We start from the raw sequence: 22,152 nt of genomic DNA, 5'->3' as shown, positions 1-22,152 counted from the left end.
AAAAATTTACAATATTTTTCTGAGTTTCTGACTTGCTGCCTTTCTTCTCTTGCATATTCACATGATAACTATAGCATCAACAGGGACTACATCATAAAGCATCACTGTCAAGTAATAAGAGGGCAAAGTTCTTTTTCATATTAAAATTTCACAAATTTTGTATTAATATGTGTCAAAATACGAAAACTGCATGTGTAGTGCAGTTAAGTAGCTTGAAGTTTCCATAACCAGCTGTCAAACTGACTTCACAATATCATGTATGCATCACATCAGGAGAAATGTAGACTGGCCACTCAATCATCACTTATAATTTGTGCTGCTCTCCAGTTGTAGCAAATAAATCCTGTGCTTAAACGTTTAAGCTACACTTAAATCTGACTAAGGTTATGTATTTATGAAAGGGGCAGAAAATTGTTCTTTATTTCAACAGACAATTTCACAATGAAGACAGTCAGAATGTTTATGTACTACAAACTATCGATGCACATACAACTACCAACTTAGACTAGTTCCATTCAGCAACTTTGCTTCTATTTTTCCATTAGAACTCTGGTGATCTTTATTGTCCTTACTGCCTGAGCCATGCTGATCCAATGTAGTGAGGTTAAGGAACTCCGCAACCGTTGGCAAAAGTTTATAGTTGCACGCCAACGGTGGTGGAGTTACCATTCCTCACTACACATTTAACTGTGAAGATATCTCTCTCCAGTCCTCATCTGCAATAAGAGATAGAGAGTCATGAACCACAATAACTATTTATAAATAAATGGCGAGTTTGAAACTACAGTAAGCAAGAATATGAGTGGCATACACAGTAATATATATTGGTGTCCTTAAATAAATAAAACTCAATAGTTTTCTGGCTTAAAAAGAGCAACTGTATACATTCACCCCCTGACAGTTATCAGCATTTCAAACAGTATACATGGCATCACAAGTTTAAAGAGGTTGATTTACAAAACCTTTTGGTACAGTGTATTGTAGTTCAGACACTGAATGTATTGTGGAATTGTATGTACAACATGTCTGGTTATTTCCATCACCAAACTGTCTTGACATTCAATGTAAAATTGTTTCATGCACTATTTTTCAGAAGATTTTCTACAAAAACAAAACTTTAAATGTGTCATGCAAGGAATTACCACAAATAAATGAGAAAGAGTAATAAATATTTGAATATGCTTCTTATGGGTATGTTATACACATTCAACGGTATATCAATGATACTTTCAAAAATGATTTGAGATATCACTTGTAATACTAATTTATTCATTTGTGACAGGAAATTGTTGTGGTAACTCTGAGTTCAAGCTATTATGCAACAAGGAATGTGTTAAGCAAAAAAATTGTAAGAATAATACAAGGAAGGAGGAAAGCATTTCTGTACAAAGAATCTCAGCTTGGCCATAGTTGTCTTCATTACCAAATACTTCTTGTATTTCATATATTGGAAGGTTTATTATATATTTCTTTCCTTTTTTATATATTATGTGCTGAATTAAAAGGATAGCCAACCTTTCCCAGTTTTAAGAAAATATAATTAGCATGGATTTCTTTCTTCTTGATGTTGCTACTGCTATTGGGAAACACTAGTAAAAATAAGAAATTGTAATTGTCGTACATAGTCCACATTTTGTTGAAATCAAAAAAATTCTATTGCTCTGAATGTGCTGTATCATCTATAAGACTTAGAATAGTATTTTGTCAACTTTACAAGAATTAAATACAATACACATCCTCAGTATTTTCTAGATATACAGTGCAGATTAGAATTTTCATAGTGAGTGTTTGCCTATAATTGGTTTTGTCAAATATTGGATCAAAACTGCATTGTTTTGATATGGAAAAATCCGAACAAAACAAGTGAAAATAATATTTTATATACTCTGGAAACCTGTTATTTGTAGAGCCCTCTCCCTTCCCTAAATTGTCTGGAATCCATCAGTTTACTTGCATTCAGAATTTTTATTTTGGGTAAATGGAAAAGAGTAAAGGCATTTAATGTGAATTGACTACCCATGTCTACAGAAAACACTACTTCTGTTTTATATAATGCACTATATTTCCTTTTCTTATGTTTTTGAGTCTCTTACAAATTCTTCTGATATTTGCTTGGAATTTTCTGGGTGTATCAATTAAGCAAAAATGTTACATATATAATTGTCTTAGTTGTGCTCACAAAAGAATAATGTGAATATTGTATTTAAAAACTTTAACCTGTGGGAAACTGAAGAATGGGAAACCTCAACTTTACCACACTTTTGTTTTATCCAGGAATGCCCTGTGGTGTGGAAAGAATCAGTTGCAAATGTGAATGTTGTCAGTCAAATGCATCTTCAGTGGGCAAGCAGCTGATTAGTTTAGGAGGTGCATGAGTCACAAAAGTTTTCTGGCAATTAATGTGACTTTTAACTCCGGTAATGCTTTGTGTCTGTACAATATGCCCGTACACAGCATGGTTCAGATACTATGTTAGTCAGTAGTACCTTCCTATACCTGTCTGAATAAGTTGTTCCGGGCCAGTGAAAGAGAGGACATACCATCTCCAGTAAGACTATGACTCATAAAGTACTGTTGTAACTAAACAAACCTTCAGGTTGATGATACCTATGTATAATGGTATTATAAAATCACATATTGTGAATCATACATTCCTTAGATCCCTAATCTAGTCATATGGCCTATCAACCCGAATGATAAATACCATGTATATTATACAGTAATTTCTTCTTGAGGTGACAGCGTTGTAACTACATACTAGTTAAGATAGTATCATACAGTCAAAGCCCTGTTTGTTATATTTTATGTTTGTGTTATACAAGACAACTGTAAATGCAAGTTTTTAGAAAATAAGTAATTCCATACTCATTAACTGCCATCAACATCTGTACTGCTATAGCAGAGATGATGTTGAACAAGGTGTACCTTTTGTGAGATAATTATACACTTATTATAAATTGTGGATAGTATGAATAATGTTTTCCTAATTAATATTATTCTAATTGTGAATGGTTTAAAAATTTCCTAAGAATTTGAGATGTCTCAGAATGTTCAGCATTTCCTTCAGGAATGCCACATCATGAACTAATGTAGCTGAGAATGTGTATGGGTGGGGCATATGTGTTCTGTATCAGTTACCTCTGAACAAGAACACTGCCCAAAAGCTTGGCTAAATTTTCGGTCTCGCCTGTAGGTCTATTTAGCACTCAGTACATCAGCTATGGAGAGTTGTTACATTTATTCATGCCATTATTTGTACACCAGTCAAAGAATAGTGCAGTTGACAATGACAAGTTCAGAGTTACTATGCTGAAAGTAAAAATTTGGAGAAGGTAAATCCAACCATTTATTTCCATAGCATAATTGTGAAGCTGTTACAGGTTGGCCATTAGCTGAGTTTGGCGAGTATACAGAAAATAAACAGTTACATAGTTTTTCAAGCAACTATCCCAGTATTTACTTGAAGGACTAAGTAAAACGATGAGAAAAATGAACTTTCAGTCCACTTCTAAATTTAAGTGCTCTGTTACTTCGCTATGTTACATGATCTGAGGTTTCAGAAAAACTGACAATGAAGTCACAAGCAACCGGAAATAAAAGTTTCATCCCATCTGTAATGAATACACACAGATTTAACTTCACTGAGGATTGTGTTCAGCATACTCCCTATTTGTGTAGTCACTGTAATCTAAGGGGCAGTCAAATGAAAACGAGGCAGGTGGAATAAAGTATACTGTTAATTGCTTCAAAAGTAATCGCCATAACTGTTAACACATTTATCCAATTGTGAGAAAAGATGGTCAGCACCTCGATGGAAAAATGTTTGTAGCTGCCTACTGAACCGTGATTGTAGCCACGTGTGCAACTCTTCATCCGAAGCAAATTGACGACCACAAATATCTTTCTTCAGAGTTCCAAAAATATGGAAATCACATGCGGAGAGATAGGGATTGTATGGAGGATGTGTAGGGGCTTCCCAGAGAAACTTGTGCAGCACAATCGAAACAACCTTGGCAAGATGTGGATGGGCATGACCCTGCAACAGAATCATGCTGTCCGTCAGCATTCCTGGACGTTTGGACTTGATGGCGCGTTTCTGTTATTTCATAGCGTCCATGTACAGCTGTGCATTAATTGCGGCGCCGTGTTCCAGAAAGTCAATGAGCAGCGGGCCCTTGCAGTCAAAGAAAAAGTCCAGCGTGGCTTTCCCGAAGCTGGCACACCTGTTGTTTTGACTATGCTGTAGAAGTTTCACTCTGAAACCTTTAAGACACCATTCAGTACCGATCTCTCCCCATGCGATTTCCATATTTTTGGAGCCCTGAAGAAAGACATTTGTGGCCGTCAGTGTGCTTCGTTGGCTCTGTAGGCAACCGTTAACGTTTTGCCATGACAGCACTGACGGTCTGGTCTCATAGTGAGATAGATGTACTGACAGTTACAACGACTACTTTTGAAATAATAAACAGTTTACTTACTTTTTACCCATCGTCCCATTTAGATTTGTCTGTCCCTTATATTAATGACTCTTTAAGCTCTTACTCACTTTTTATCTTCGTTCTGCAGTATTTCATAAATACTCAACAATTGGGATTGTAAGCTGGTATTGTGAAATATTTGTTGCTGTTCGTTGTGACAACAACAGAAAACAGCTACACCTGCATATCACAGAAGTAAAATGTTCCTAGCACGGTAACATATTGCAAATACACTGGTCTGCAAAACTTAAGGACAAAACTAACTTTCGCATGATGTGTCACTACCAAGTAATATAGCTCGGTGAAACTTGGAACACGTGTATTAGGTTGGTGGATAAGTTCGTAGAGTTTTTCCGTAAGTTAAATAAACACGACAGAGGCTTTAGTCATCAATATTATAGTCTCCTTCAACGCCAACGCTGGGGTAACTTTTTCGATTCCGCGACTGTAGAAATCACTCACAACCATAGGTGGAAGCACAAGCGGCCAAACACACTACTAGCTAGGGCATAGCCACCTATGGTAAACTAACATACACCAACAAGTGACAAACGTCGGCAAGCTCCAGCATATCAGCAACACTGACTGGTAATTACCAGCTGCTATTAGAGCCGACCAACAGGCCACAGCAGGGACACCGACGAGCTCGCCCACTGACGCACAAACAATTCGCCAACATCACCCTACACTGTGCATCCGATATATGACCTATCGGACACAAATACGATGATAAATCTAATTGTTGCAGGTTGCTGACGCTGAACGAGAGCTCAACAACGGCACCCAGTGGCAGCCGCCGAGCAACACCATCGCACAAAGTCAAAGGTATCGACATGGATGATACCCACTACTAACAAAGCCAACCCTTGCACGACCTATCGCAGGCAGCAAGACAACCGCTACTGCTCTTACCACCCGACCTAACTATCGCAGAGGTTTTTTTCCCTTGGCTCTTGCCTTGGTACTTTTTTTCCCCTGCCCTTCAAACCGCTACCCTTCGTTCGACTCGACCCAATCTATCTCCAGATAGACCCTAACAAGACGTATTCAAACATCGCAGCACCCACATCCTGCGACACCTCACTTTAGTGAAAACTAACCCTTATACAGAGATGGCAGTAGACCTTTTGAGTTGGCCATCATGCCGGTGTGGGCGTGGAGGGGCTCCACCTCTGTTTTGTAGAAATCACATTCTTTTGAGGCGAAGAACTCGTCGATCCACGTTCGGAGCGCATTTGCATCCGGAAAGTGCGATCCATGAAGGTTGTTCTATAGACAGCGGAAAAGATGAAAATCATCTGAGAGTACAAGATCAGGTGAATAGTGTGAGTGCCGAATAACATCCCATTCCAACTCCTGTATAGCGTTTTTCGTCAGTCTAGCAGAATGCGGGCGGGCGTTGTCGTGGAGTAGCATCACTTCACGCAGTCTTCGTGGTCGTTGGTCTCCGACTGCGTCTGCAAGACGTCTCAGTTGATGACAACAAATGTCAGCAGTGATGGTTACACCACGGGGAAGCAATTCTTAGTATACCACACCGTCGCTGTTCCACCAGATGCATAACATTATCTTTTGTGGACGTGCGCAAGTCTTTGTACAGGGAGTTGCTACTTTGTTTGGGGTGAACCATTCCTTTCTTTTCGCAGTCTTCCTGGGCGTTGTTCTTGGACTGCGCCTGCAAGTCGTCTCAGCTGTCGACATTAATGTCAGCAGTGACGCTTACACCTCGAGGAAATAGTTCGTGGTACACCATACCGTCGATGTTCTACCAAATGCATAACATTATCTTTTGTGGATGCGCACAGGTCTTTGTACGGGGAACTGCTACTTTATATGGGCTCAAACAACTCCTTTCTTTTCGTTATGTTAGCATAAAGACATCATTTCTCGTCTCTAGTAACGATACTGGATAGGAATGGTCGGTGTTGTTCACGAGCCAACTGATGACAAGCAAGCAGAGATGCACATATGGCTACCCGATGATTTTTGTGATTTTGACTTAAGAGTATACGGTTAGATACACTGGATTTTTGGTCCTTTCCCGTTGCATGCAAATGTCTCACGGTGGCGGAACGATAACAGTTCATTACATTTGCCAGTTCTCGGGTACAGTTGCGTGTATCACTGTGGATTAACGCATTCAAACGATCTTCATCAAATCTTCCTGAACGTGGAGAGTCACAAATGTGAAAATGATACTCCTCCAAACGAGAAAACCGATTCCTTGTCGTGCTCTGTGGGAATGTTTCTGACTGCCTCCGCTGCTGTCACCCCTCTATTGAACTCAAATAGAAGAATATGAGGTGTGTTGAAAAAATCCCGGAACATTCGTAATTTCGCGCCAATGGCATGTTGGAGCGAAATGAGGTTGGCATCTCTGCACACGCCTGTGTTTAATCTATAACTACCGAAGTTTCATTGCTGTATGTCTGTAATTATTGTTCAGTGCTCTATTGCGTCACACAGTTTGCGAATTTCGAGATTGCAGATTGAGAGGAGCAACTCGTCTGCATTAAATTTTGCGTGAAACACAAGAAAACCTTTACAGAGACACACCAAATGATGCAGGAAGCCTAAGTGACAAGTGCTTAAGCTGTAGTCAGTGTTACGAATGGTTCACACGATTTAAAAATGACTGGACGGAAGTTACAGATGACCTTCGTTCAGGGCGCCCTTCGACGTCTACCGAAGACGCTCATGTCAGGAACGTCAACGAGACTGTGCGTGACAATCGAAGACTGGTCGTCCGAGAGACTGCAGAAGAATGTAACATATCAGTTGGGCCATGTCATGAAATCCTGACACAGCATTGTGGGATGCATCGTGTTGCCGCCAAGTTCATCCCACGGCTCATGAGTCAGGTCCAGAAAGACCTTCGCTTCGCAATCTGTGAAGAGCTTTAGGGTCGCGCAAATGAGAACAAGCTGTTCCATAAGAGAATCATAACTGGTGATGAGACGTAGGTCTACGGTTATAATGTTGAGACCAAGGTTCAATCTTTGCAATGGGTCGGGGAAGGTTCTCCAAGAACAAAAAAAGCTCTTCACGTTAGGTCAAATGTCTAAGCCATGCTCATAGTTTGCATTGACTTTGAAGGATTAGTTCATCATGGATTCGTGCCATAGGGACACACTGTTAATCGATGGTACTATGGGGACGTATTGCGATGCCTATGAGAAAATGTGAGGAGGAAGTGGTCTGAAATATGGCATGTTGGAGCGAAATGAGCCCTTGCATCACGATAACGCACTCGCACATTCATCCCTGTTGGTGCCCGACTAGCACAAAAACCGAAATCACTGTGCTGCCTCATCCTCTGTACTCCCCATACCTGGCCCCGCGGACTTTTTTATTTCCAAAGTTGAAAACCCCATTGAAAGGAAGAGGTTTTGCAATGGCAGATGAGATAAAAAAAAATTAGCAGACGGCGCTCCGCTCGACCCAGCAAGACTGCTCCCGGGAGTGGAAATGACGTTTGGAGCTGTGTACCAATTCTGGTGGAGAGTATTTCGTAGGAGGCCGCGCACAGTTAAATAAAAGGTAAGCTTAGAAAAATTTTGTGGACAAAGTTCCGGAATTTTCTGAATACAACTCGTGTGTCGGAAATATTCCGATATCTCCACTTGGCACTCCATTTTCTAGCGTCCGCAGCTCCACTCACTATCTTCAAATGGCAAAATGACAATATGCGAACAGAAATAGCGACAATGAACTACAAATGGAAAATGACAATCGACAAATAAACCACTAGCAACCGGGATACCAACACGCAAAACAAAAACGCTACGAACTTATGTACCAACTTAATAGAAAGAGCTTCTACATTATAGTACAGAAGATGATTGAAAGAAATACAAAATGATACCAACAGAAATGACTCTTTTTATTGAACGACAATGATTAGGCTGAAGTCCCTACTATTTATGGGCATTACAAAAGGTGGGACGTGGTTCTTAATAAGGAGTGTGATCACCAAGGATTGCAATGCATCTTCTGCAATGTGCTCCCATTATGGCAGCGAGGTTGGTAAGGGGTTCTTCTGGTAGGGCGTACCATTCCTCCAGCAGCACAGCTGACAACTCCTGGGTGGTTGTTGGTGCATGGGGACAAGCTGCAATACGTCTCCCCACACATGCTCAATGGAAGTTACTTTGGGGGAATAGGCAGGTAAGTCGAATATCCACTCGTTCCAAGAGCTCCTACACCTGTGCTGTTCAATGCAATGTCATCCACAAAAATAAACTCAGGGTCAAATGTACTTCTGAAAAGAAGCACAATGAAAGGAGAACAGTGTAACAATAACACTGATTGGTGAATGTACAATGTTCAAAGATTTGGAGGTCCGTACACCCATGGCTCCCTACACCATAACACACAGACCACCAAAACGACCGTGTTTGACAATGCTGGACAGTCCCCAGTATGGCGAGAGGTGGGAACACATATGCACTCTGGACCAATCGCCCTAAAGTTACGCACACCAGTGTATATACGAGGGTGAGTCAAATGAAAACTTTAAATTTCTAATAACAAATCGAAATTTCGCGCCGTTATCCTGTGAGTTGGTAAGTGTGCTACAAAAAGCGTGCAGAATATCCTGTAGGTGGCAGCGTAGTGCAGATGCACACATACCGTCGCAGAAACAGCATAAAGATGGCCGTCCCACTTGCGACTTGCACCGGGGAAGAACAGCGTTCTGTTATTCGGCTTTTGCGTAGTGAAGGTGTGAAACATATTGAAATTCATCGACGAATGAAGGTTCAGTACGGTGATGCATGTTTGTCACAGCAGCAAGTCTACGAATGGAGTAGGAAGTTCGCAAATAGTGTGACTTCAGTGGAAGATGCTCCTCGTCCAGGTCAGGCACAACGAGTTCTGACTCCACAGAACATTGCAGGAGTTGAAGCCATAGCGAAGGAAAACCGTCGAGTGACACTGAATGACATTGCAGCATGTTTACAGATTAGTCATGGGTCAGCACACCACATTGGGCATGATGTACTCCAGTTTCACAAAGTGTCTGCAAGATGGGTGCCACGGCATCTGACTCCTGAAATGAGAGAACGACGTGTTGATGCATGTGAAGAACTTCGGTGCTTTGAACGAGAAGGTGATGGCTTCCTTGCAAGAATCGTTACTGGGGACGATACCTGGGTTCACTTCCACCAACTGGAAACGAAGAGAGCGAGCAGGGAATGGGGCCATTCCTGATTACCAAAACCAAAGAACTTTCGAACAGAACCATCAGCATGGAAGGTTATGCTGACTCTCTTTTGGGACGAAAAAGGCGTCATTTTGGAGCATTACATGCCTAGAGGGACCACTGTCACCAGTGCATCATACACAGATCTCCTAAAAAAATCATCTGCGGCCTGCAATCAAATCAAAGCGACGTTCACTGATGTCAGCAGGCGTCCTTTTGTAACATGACAATGCAAGGCCCCACACTGCCCGTACAACAGTTGCAACAATCACAGACCTGCATTTTGAGTGTCTTCCTCATCCACCATACTCACCAGACCTTGCCCCAAGTGATTTCCATATCTTTGGACCACTCAAACACGCAATGGGATAAAAGAAGTTCGGTTCTGATGAAGAGGTACGCCATGAGTGGTTGTGTCGACTACCAAAAGAATTTTCTTCTAAAGGAATTTATGCACTTTGTAAGAGCTGGAGGACTTGCAATAGGCGTGGGGAGGATTATGATGAAAAGTGATACACCTTTGTACCACTTCTGCACAATAAATAATATTTAAAAAATATTTAAGTTTTTCATTTGACTCACCCTCATAACCTCTTAATGAAATAGGGCACTTTCTGTAAAATGAGTTATAATGATAAAGATGACTTGTGGATATGTCTACATACATTTTATGAGCTCAACAGAATGAAAATTTCATTTTCAGCACACAACACATATTTCAGACTGGGACGAAAAAGGAAAGTTAAACAATTAATTAATGAAGAATATAAAATACGTGAAGTTTAGCTACACTCTTGGAAATGGAAAAAAGAACATATTGACACCGGTGTGTCAGACCCACCATACTTGCTCCGGACACTGCGAGAGGGCTGTACAAGCAATGATCACACGCACGGCACAGCGGACACACCAGGAACCGCGGTGTTGGCCGTCGAATGGCGCTAGCTGCGCAGCATTTGTGCACCGCCGCCGTCAGTGTCAGCCAGTTTGCCGTGGCATACGGAGCTCCATCGCAGTCTTTAACACTGGTAGCATGCCGCGACAGCGTGGACGTGAACCGTATGTGCAGTTGACGGACTTTGAGCGAGGGCGTATAGTGGGCATGCGGGAGGCCGGGTGGACGTACCGCCGAATTGCTCAACACGTGGGGCGTGAGGTCTCCACAGTACATCGATGTTGTCGCCAGTGGTCGGCGGAAGGTGCACGTGCCCGTCGACCTGGGACCGGACCGCAGCGACGCACGGATGCACGCCAAGACCGTAGGATCCTACGCAGTGCCGTAGGGGACCGCACCGCCACTTCCCAGCAAATTAGGGACACTGTTGCTCCTGGGGTATCGGCGAGGACCATTCGCAACCGTCACCATGAAGCTGGGCTACGGTACCGCACACCGTTAGGCCGTCTTCCGCTCACGCCCCAACATCGTGCAGCCCGCCTCCAGTGGTGTCGCGACAGGCGTGAATGGAGGGACGAATTGAGACGTGTCGTCTTCAGCGATGAGAGTCGCTTCTGCCTTGGTGCCAATGATGGTCGTATGCGTGTTTGGCGCCGTGCAGGTGAGCGCCACAATCAGGACTGCATACGTCCGAGGCACACAGGGCCAACACCCGGCATCATGGTGTGGGGAGCGATCTCCTACACTGGCCGTACACCACTGGTGATCGTCGAGGGGACACTGAATAGTGCACGGTACATCCAAACTGTCATCGAACCCATCGTTCTACCATTCCTAGACCGGCAAGGGAACTTGCTGTTCCAACAGGACAATGCACGTCCGCATGTATCCCGTGCGACCCAACGTGCTCTAGAAGGTGTAAGTCAACTACCCTGGCCAGCAAGATCTCTGGATCTGTCCCCCATTGAGCATGTTTGGGACTGGATGAAGCGTCGTCTCACGCGGTCTGCACGTCCAGCACGAACGCTGGTCCAACTGAGGCGCCAGGTGGAAATGGCATGGCAAGCCGTTCCACAGGACTACATCCAGCATCTCTACAATCGTCTCCATGGGAGAATAGCAGCCTGCATTGCTGCGAAAGGTGGATATACACTGTACTAGTGCCGACATTGTGCATGCTCTGTTGCCTGTGTCTATGTGCCTGTGGTTCTGTCAGTGTGATCATGTGATGTATCTAACCCCAGGAATGTGTCAATAAAGTTTCCCCTTCCTGGGACAATGAATTCACGGTGTTCTTATTTCAATTTCCAGGAGTGTATATGGATAACAATTTGAATAATTCTGACATAAACATGACAACAACTGTAAATCTAAACAAGTACAAATTGATGTTATAATATTAGTTTAGGAAGAAACAGTATTTTACCAAAGGGATTGGGCAACAAAATGATAATTCATATTCATGTGCAATACGGCACCTCAGTATTTCGTAAAAGCTGCATTGTATTGTTGAACTACATAACTATTTGGCAGATGGTATTTGGTGAATCTTAAGCCCTCTCTTTCACATTTTGGTGAGTATTTGATTTATAACAGTAATACTGTCGAAGTTTTTCAAGTATATGACATATTGCTAAGAATACGTTTTGTTGCACAACACAAGCTTCTTCCTCTGAGTTATCTGGTTAGAAGAAAAGGCTTTTACTAAATAACGTATTTCCCATGTGGTTACACTAATATCTAAGATGACTAACATGGGCTAAGCCCGTCCGGTGAGCCGTGTCGTCTAACGCATGGCTTCAGGCGGGAAGGAGCGCCTGGTCCCCGGCACAAATCCGCCTGGCGGACTTTGGTCGAGGTCCGGTGAGCCGGCCAGTCTGTGGATGGTTTTTAGGCGGTTTCCCATCTCCCACAGTGAATACAGGCTGGTTCCCCTTATTCCGCCTCAGCTACAGTATGTCGGCGATTGCTGCGCAAACAAGTTCTCCACGTACACGTACACCACCATTACTCTACCACGCAAACATAGGCGTTACACTCGTCTGCTGTTAGACGTTCCCTGTGGGAGTCCACCGGGGGCCGAACCGCACAGTAACCCAGGGTTCGCTGTGGGGCGGTGGAGGGGTGAAGTGGACAGCGGTAGTCATCGTGGGGTTGTGGACCACTGCGGCTGAGCATATTTTTAAGTAGACTCAATACTGTTTCCCATGTCTTGCTGAGGTTACAGCCGCAATCTCGGCTGATGAGTCCGTCCCCGGTACGAATTTTGATAGACTCTCTAACGACGCTGTCCCAGTATTTAGATGTCTGTGCCAAGATCCTGGTTTGTTGGTAGTCCATTTCGTGATTTTCGGACAAACATTGCTCTGCGACGGCCGACTTGTTGGGGTATCTATGTCGAGTGTGCCTGTGATGTTCTTAGCAACGATCTTTGATGGTGCGCACTGTCTGTCTAATATAAGTCTTCGCACACTGACACGGAATCTGGTATATGCCGGACTTGTACAAACCGAGATCGTCTTTGACACTTCCCAATAATACTCATGTTTTATTGGGTGGGAACATTCTTTTGCCCAAAAATATGTTTGATAAAAGATGTACTACATTTTAACTTCCCTTCAACATCTGGATATAGGTGACATGTGAAAAGTAAAGATTGTCTCTTAACTTTAACTATAGTGACGGGAACAATGGCATTCAAGTCAAAAACTTCCAAAAGAATAGTATTTTCGTAGAAAGTTTTTAGCTACATTATTTTTTCTGATCCTCTGGGAATTACTTGTAATCCTCTTACTTCTGTTACAAAGAGTGCCTCTGTGTAGCACTGAAGTACCCTATGAATTATCACAATGACTATTTGAGATTGAGTTATACTCTCTGTGGTTCTCAAAATCCCTCATCTTAGAGGATACTGAATTAATGTCACAGTTCTTTATTTTTCTAATTTTTGTCACTTTCATTCAAGATACTGATCCTTCCATCCTAGAGATTAAATATCTAATAAGAATTCTTCTGCGTTAAGCTCATCTAAATGAGCACCTTTTTCATTTCTTTTTAATTTCATTTATTTTTGTTTCTTTTTCAGTCAATATGTCAACTAAAATCTTACTAACTTCCTTTTTATATTATTCTAATGAAACATTTTTATCTCACTTTTTAAAATACATCCACGAATAAGCCAAAGCATTGTGACAAGTGCCCACAGTGAGATTGCTGACTAGTGGCATCGTGGGCAAATGACAAGGTAAGGACAGTATATAACTGAAGCAAAGGCAAATGGGGAATCATTCCAGTGATGGTATGGCCCATAAATGAGAAATTCCACTAACATATGTGACTTCAACAAAGGCCAATTTATTGTGGTGTGGCACCTGGAAATGGCGAAGCTGGTCAGATGTTTGCATAATACTGCCATGAACACCTATGAAAAGTGGTTGAAAAATAATGAAACCATGGACAGGCAATGACCAGATGTTCGACATCCACACCACGCATTAGAGTGTGGAGGTAGGAGGTCTGCCCTCTCTATAAGGCAAGAAAGGCAGTAATTTGTGGCAAGTCTGATGACAAAGTACAGCGCTGTTGGAGGTACAATAACTTTAGAGTTCAGTGTTTAGTGCACACTTTTGAACATGGACTCCTCAGCAGATGGTCCCTACATATTCACATGTTGACCGAATGACATCATCAATTATGACTGCAGTGGGCAAGGGATGATCAAGATTGGACCACAGATCGATGGAAACATGCCTGGTCAGAAAAATCTTGTATGCTTTACAATATGTCAATGACTGCAACCAGATATGCCATCATCCAGGAGAATGTATGCTTGAAACATGCACCTCATCATGGACTCAGGATGGTGGTGGCAGTATTTTGCTATGGGAGGCATTCACCAGTGCTTCCATGACAAACGAGGTAGTAATCCAAGACACCATGATATCTGTGACTGCATAAACCTTATTCTGGACCACCTGAATGTCTTCATGCTTGATCTCTTCCCTGATAGTGATGGTATTTTCCAGAAGGATAACTGTTTGCATTACAAGGTCAGAAGCATGGTACAGTAGTTTAAGGAGCATAATAGTGAACTCACAGTGATGTCTTGGTTACCAAATTCTCCTGATCTGGACACGATGGACACAATTGGGACACTATTGAGCACCAACTCCATGCCCACAAATCCTGGGCTATAGTTTAGCAGAACTGCATGACTTATGCATAGATACATGGTGCCACTTACCTCCAGAAATGCACCAAAACCTTGTGAAATCGATATCACACAGGTTCACTGGTGTTCTACCAAAGATGAACTAACGTGTTATTAAGTAGATGGTCATGAAGTTTTGTATCATTAACATATGCCCATCTCAAAGCTCGAAAATTTTAAACTCTAGAAACCTTCTATGTCCACTGTAACATATATATTAGATATACATTTTTTAATATAGTAATTCCATGTTTCTATGTAAGATTTCTGTTATAGATTACAGAAATGATTCCCACTACCATCACTGGGTTTCCGATAATATCATCGCGCAACCTAGACAATGGCTGGGCAGTGCAATACAGTTATCAAATAATTGTTCTGAATTACTTACAATAAGACATGTTTTCACGTTGCTCTTAAATATAAATGTCAGAGAATAATAATATGCTTTGATGGATCTGCTCAGTTTTGCAATAAATAAAAGCAGTTTTTGTTACTGTAGTTCCAGATTTCGCTAAGCATGTTACTTGTTCATTGCTTAAAGACAACAACAACCTATTGGCACCCATGTAACAATGGGAAATCCCTTTTTATTGTTTAAAAAACTGAAAAGAAGCAGACTGAAATGACCAGGTATTGGTGATATAAATATCAAAATTTGTCAAATGGTGGCTATGCATACATTTTCATCTACTCTTAGCAAACTGCTGCAAGCTGAATTGCAGGGGAGTTTTCAATCAAATATCTACCATTTTTAATTAAAAAATGTTAGACATGGCAGACTTTTAGATTGCCCATATTTAACTGCATGAGTTTCCAGCAGATGTTTTTAAATGCATGTTGTTCATTGGAATAAATTTTAAAGTATACTAGTCATTATTTGAATGATTCTCTAATCCTGTTGAAGCAGACTTACAAGTGCACAACGTGTTTGAATCCTGAACAATTTTTACTATGATATAATGAATATGTTGTTTTATACATTAGATACTGAAAAAAATGCTTCAGTAACAATACTGTACAGTTATGTTTGATCTCTCATAGAAGGAAGGAATGGGTAGTGGAGTAATCAATGTCTGCTTCACACAAAGATTGCTGTTGATTGAGGGGAAGCACAGAGGAAGTAAACTTCACCTCCCTCATGAAGGGTGCCTTGAGATATATGGCATTAATGCTTGTTTCTATTGAAGACCTGTGAAGCTATTTAACAAAAGTGACCCCAACTGTTAATGAATGGTTAAATGTCTCATGTGATTCAAAATATCCTATTGACTAATATGTTCAATAATAGTGAATAGTGCTACAATTTGTGTTTCAGTCCTACTTTATTGCAGTATTGTTTGCCTTAGCAAGTATGCAGCTGCCAGAAAAATAACACAACTACGGCAAAGTCTACTGATCTGTGGGTCAGTCCATATAATATTAAATCAAACAATTTTGGTTATTTTTGGACCTTGATGTCGCCGATTTCTCTGATGTGTTCTATGATGAGTTTCTTAATATATCCATTTGTTTCTGATAAAATATGAAGATGGTGGAAGGATGGGTTGATAGGAAAATAAATTTTGAAATATTTTACATAACCCCATTAATTTTCCATGCAGTTCATGATTCAAGGAATGGTCAAGAATTATTACATATAGAATTTAATTGTAGCTTTTGTCATAATGCTAGACAATATTTTGTCCATTCTAGTGTTTGCAGATATGACTGCATGTATCATATATGATAAATGCTCTTACAAGGTGTGAGTTAATTTGTTAGGTACTTACTGGAGACACGAAATTAGTCATCAGTGAAGCTGCTTTGAAGATCTGTGACCTCAGATTCTACTTCAGGTTTGGTGTACAAAGTGAAGCAAATCAGTTTTCTGGTTATACCAAATAACTTGCAGGGAGTACAGGTTGTTATAGCCTGTGATATTGTTGAAAATTCTTCATTTCTCCTTCAAGACAAAATACAGTCCTGCAACTGGTTCACCAGCCAAGCCACACTGCATCCTTTTGTTGTGTACTATAATGAGGCTAATACTGAGTTCAGACATCAGAAATATATCCATTTCTGACAGCTTACAATGCAATACAGTGATATTGAAATGTTATTCACTCAGTCTTGTGCTCAGCATCAAAGGAGAAGTTGCTTAGCATGGGAGTATATGAAAGATGTTTTAATGTTCTGATGAAAGTGGTGAAAAATATCTTGACATATATCTTCAGAAGAATGGTAAAAATGTTGATGCAGAATGGCACTTTTTGCCACATCACATGTTGAAAGATTTTGTGATGGACATGACAGACAATTTCAAAAGACTTGCTGCTAAAGCAAGTTTAAAAAAGACATTTGAAAATAAAATCATGAGATCCAAGCACAAGTTTCCTCAAGAAACCATTCCAGGTACCCATTATGCATTACGTATAACAGAAGAATATGTATGCAATGAAATATTGTTACTGTCCCAATTCAGCCATTTAAAAATCATCCAAGGAACTCATACACACTTTCTCATACCAGTGTGTGAATTTCACACTGCAGTTAACCTGCACTCCTTGAATAGTAAATTAAGCAAGCAGCAAACCATTCCTAAACAGCATAATTCCTCACAAGATTTGAGCATAACTGAAGCTGGATTAGTTACAGGTCTCTTAACCAATAATATCAGTTCTTAAAGTTGGTGGCAGATTGATTACAATTTTTGAAAAGACCAATCAGTCTAAGAAATTGAAAGTTAATGTTGTTTGTCTGAAGGTATGTACTGGATTATTTTTGTTTCTCTTATCAAAACCTTAAAAACTTAGATGTGCTATTTAATTGCATTGTAACAAAGGTTGAGTCTAGGATGCCTACTGGAGGAGTTTACAGATTGACCTTAAATGAGGTATCGTAATTAATACTCCTTTTTTTCAATTCATTTTTTCATTTAACTTGTCATGTAAGTGCAACACCAAGTATCATAGTTCAAGTGTTGGCCTTGTGCAGCTTTTAATTTGATTTATTTTTATCCTCTGTGTCAGAAAACCTCATTTAAAGCTCCTCTCACAAAAATGCAAATTATGTTAATTAAAATCATTCTTAGGCCACTGTTTCTATTTGAAATAATTCTTATTATTGAAATATTTTATTATATTTTACTATATTTAATAAATTCAGTTTGGTTTTGGCACAAAGGACTTACTCCACAGTTTGTTACTACAATATCTTAGTTTTTCATATGATAAAATATTAATAATTTTGTATCTTAAGAATTCATTCTCTCTTCAGTTTGAATTTTAAGCCATTATTTGTAAACATACATGTGAAAAAACATTTTTTCAAAAAATTCAAAATGGGTGTTTTCAGATTTTCCAAAATATGTTTTTGGATTTTCGTAAAATCAAGCAAATGTTACAGAATTACTGTGTTACACATTAATATAAGATTAAAACCTGACTTTTACTAAGAAATCAGTTTTTTAGCTGTCTAGCATCAATAGTTTTGAAGTTATGGGCTTCTCTGTTTCATGGAATGTCCAGACAAATGAGCAATTTTCATTCATTTCAATTTGAAGTACAAATGATCTGCGAATGAAAGGAATGTGAAAATTTATATTCTTATTTTTTATTCTATGAGTACACGTAACAAACAAATAATAATATGTATCTGACAATATAAGGGCTAAGTCTTTGTTCATGTTGATATTTTCTGACCATTTTACCAATTAAGGAATAGCAAGCCAAAGGGTCAAGGAAAATTGTGACATTCTTGGCTAAATGGAATTTAGTATAAACACTCAGTTTCCATTCTTCTTTCTCCTCATAACAAAACGACTCATCATTGGCATCCAGTGCTAAAGGAAGTGTGGAGGGGAGGAGAAGAAACAACTGCATATTTTGGAGCCAAGAAATATATACAGTGAATTCATTTAATATGTATAACACATATAGCCTTTGTAATAAGCTAAAGATGAATTTATTGGAATTAATTAGTGAATTTTACCATGCTTAATAAGTAGTGGTTCATCATACACTTAATACGGTTGTGAGTGAACACCTTTAAGAAAATTCGGTTTTATGCACTTCTCAGCATACATCAGGTAGTTAATGTTATGTCAAAATCATGTTTAAAATAGAAAAGTGGTACATACTACAAAGCCATAACTTTGAAAACAAAATTCATAATGTAACCTTCCAGATTCATTAATGCTATGAGAACACCAGAATGTTCAAACCAACCAAAAACTATTATAACATGGTGGTGGCTAAGTCATGATGATATTTTGCTACCACAAAATCCATGTGCAACATTTTTTATAATCGAATTTACTTAGATGGTATGTGAAGAAAATTATTGCAAACTTGCCTGAGTTTCTAGAAATGGCCAGAAACAAGTATAAAATCTTGTCGCAGTATATAATAAGTAAAGACGAATTTCATTGCTGGTAACCGTATACTGGTGGTAATCTTTGCTCACAGAAAGCTATTTTTTAAACTGAAATAAACAGTAATTTTCATTTAGTATCTTACTGGTCTTTGAAATACAGTTGTTTGTGGAGTGTTGTGTTAGTGATGGGATGTTAAAATTCAATCTTCCTTCTTTTTGTTGTATTAGCCCAGAAAGGAATAGTTTCTAGATATTGTTACCATCGGCTGTCAGAAATAAACATTAAGCCAGTACTTGAGCCTAATATTAGAACTGTTGTTAAAATTAATGCGATCCTCCCTCTAAAGGAGGGTAGGGCTAAACTAATGTAATTACCTGAAAATGCATCTTTCGGACCCTTTTGGTACAGGTAGCAGGGACCATTTGCCACTGGGAATTCCACTGTCAGTGTGATAATCACTTTTTTTACAGCACAAAATGTCGACAAGCTCTGGGTGTTGTCAGTATTCTTTTAAGTAAGTATTTGCTATCCGTTTCTGCTGTTGATATCTACTTGTTTCGGCAGTGGACATTTTTTCCCTTTTATGTGTTTAATAAAGCGCGTTTCAAAATAATTACGTTACCACTATTAAACAGATTTTAAAATGTATAGGATGTAAGTAGCAACTGGTCTGAGTGAAGTGGCAGCTACAGGTGCTTAGGCTGTGCACCGTTCCACGTGTGGATGATCGAAAGAGACCTTGATCTCGCAGCGTGAAGGGAATAATGCCTAGTTCACGAGCGAGGAGCCGACTTTCCATGTGCAAGGTTACCGGCAACTCTTCTCTCTCACTCGTTCTCTTGCACAGCACAGTCTCGCTAAGCGCGCAACAAAATTTGTCGTTTCTCACGACCAGAAAGTTATGCAGTTACAAATAAACTGCCAACATTTTGTCTGTAGGTCAAGATGTAGCTATTTAACAAGGTACGGATCAGCTGTCTATTGCTTAAGAGATATAGAACTTAGCAGGCTACCATAACGAGTTCATTTTATGCGCCAGATTTATTTTTTGTGCTAAACTTTTCTGTACTCGTAGTTTATCACCTGTGCGACGTCTTTGCGCAACAAATCCGCCTCACAGGCAGAAGGTAATCGCCCACTGATGAATTCACCTCTTAAAATACTTCGCGACGCGACCTCCTGCGTTTAATTTGATTTCCATGGTCAAGGTGATGTAGTGGCGTACTGTAAAACACCGATCACACCACAACCTAAGCAACGACCGCCAGAGACGAGCGTTCTGCAGCTGCTGGGAGCGCAGCAGTTACGTTGGCAGAACTGATGGGCATCTTTCCCACAAAGAGGCCGCCAAAGGGTCTCTCAGCCGCCTACCTAGTCGAAGCGTGGAATGTTGCTTTCTGCGAGAACAAGGATGTGGAGTCTGCTGCGACTGAAACCTGAAACTTGCATGTTTCCTGTTACCTAGTATCAAAATGGATCATATTACTCTGCAGCTTCCAACCATGCTTTTGAGAAATGTACTTGAGCTTTCTTTCCTACAGTAGATCTTGCTAAAAAAATTCTACAGGCTTGTACTATTGCTGAACTATTCTCCCTCACAACATTTTCTGATCGTCATTTTAAGCTGTGCCCCCATTTTGTACAAAAACTAATAAAAAGTCGCTGTTTTTCATATGACTGACAACAGAGACCTGCCAATATCTGCACTTACGATTAGGTAACATGACTGGAAAGTTTCCAAGAGCTTACTGATCAGATATAGCTATATGTATGTACCTGAAAATTTCTCACTAAACAGAAAATGCTCTTCTGTGTAGTACACGAAATTAAGTCTTCCCTCGAAAATAATATGTTCTTATTTTATTAAAGTTATGTCTGTAATCTGGTCAAATGTAAGAGAAAATCTAATTTTGTTGTTTCATTAATATTACAGTGCAGTTGTACCAATAATTGTTTCTTACAACACACTGTGCAATGAATAAACCGACAAATATTTTCATTAAAGTATTCTGAAAAGCAGACGCCTGGTCAAACTTAAGGACATGCCATGAAATAAGTCATGCAGCTTTAAACAAAAGTACTTTAAATTTCTTTTTAATTTCATTAAAACATTTTTAGATTTTTAGTTTAATACTGTATTTCGATAGACAAATAATTACTGAAACGGGTTTTATTTCAGTGTTCAGTAATTGTTAGCATTTCTTCTAAAAGTCAATAAATGTTTGGACATTTTGCTGCTAAATCTACGATGATGGAAATACGTTCTCATATCCTAGTGTTAAAACTACGGCTTGGACGCCCACACCATTTTAAAATAGTGCCGACCAGAATAGGAATAATTAAACGTTTGAACTCAGTTGCTACTTATTCCGTGTTAACTTCTTTGTTATTCTCTCTACTTATTAGTTTTGACAAGTTAGATATCAATAGTTGTATAAATGGCGTAGTGTTTAACGTGAACAAAAAAAATGTTTCACAGGCGGAGCTCAAACAGAAACATGAACAGAAGGGTGTTTGTCGAGTACGTTAAAATCAGGACGGTGTTTACGAATGTGCACCGTTTTTCACTTTAAGAGCATGTATTACTTGTGGTACACACACTTTCATGTATTTACAGTACAATATTTTGGAGTTACTTACCAACACAAGATTCCTGTCTTTTGGTTTCTATTCGTGCTATTGTCGTTCGAAGCCCCATACCTGCAACAAAGAAGAACCGTGGTCAAGCGTTTACTGCAAATATTCATAATTTACTGCGATACAAACTAAAGAGAATTATTCTCCTGTCCATCGAGAACTGAAACATATCTATAAACACGAGAACTTCTTCAGCTCAGTATTCAATATTTCTAGATTGCTTTCTGTGGAACCTTAGGCTGCCATGAAAGCGTTCATTACATCCCGTGAACAAATGAGTTCAGATTTAAAAATGAGTTATTTCAATAAAACAGAGTAATACTGGGAAACCAGCTGTTCATTTTAACATACGAAGAAATGTTCAGCGAACGT

At 39.9% G+C, this 22,152-nt stretch overlaps 1 long non-coding RNA gene across 2 annotated transcripts in view; it reads right to left on the bottom strand.

Annotated features, from left to right (window-relative positions):
- Positions 1-391: 391 nt before the first annotated feature.
- The window catches only part of LOC124721464, a 58,534-nt gene continuing 36,773 nt past the window's right edge, over positions 392-22,152 (bottom strand). For both annotated transcript variants that reach the window (XR_007006333.1, XR_007006334.1), the window contains exons 2-3: positions 21,784-21,843; positions 392-716 (exon numbers count right to left, since the gene is read on the bottom strand). This is a non-coding gene — a long non-coding RNA (uncharacterized LOC124721464). The remainder of the gene's footprint in view (positions 717-21,783; positions 21,844-22,152) is intronic.

This window comes from Schistocerca piceifrons, chromosome X (genome assembly GCF_021461385.2).
Source record: "Schistocerca piceifrons isolate TAMUIC-IGC-003096 chromosome X, iqSchPice1.1, whole genome shotgun sequence".
Lineage (NCBI taxonomy): Eukaryota > Metazoa > Arthropoda > Insecta > Orthoptera > Acrididae > Schistocerca > Schistocerca piceifrons.
This window is presented reverse-complemented; position numbering and strand designations above follow the sequence as displayed.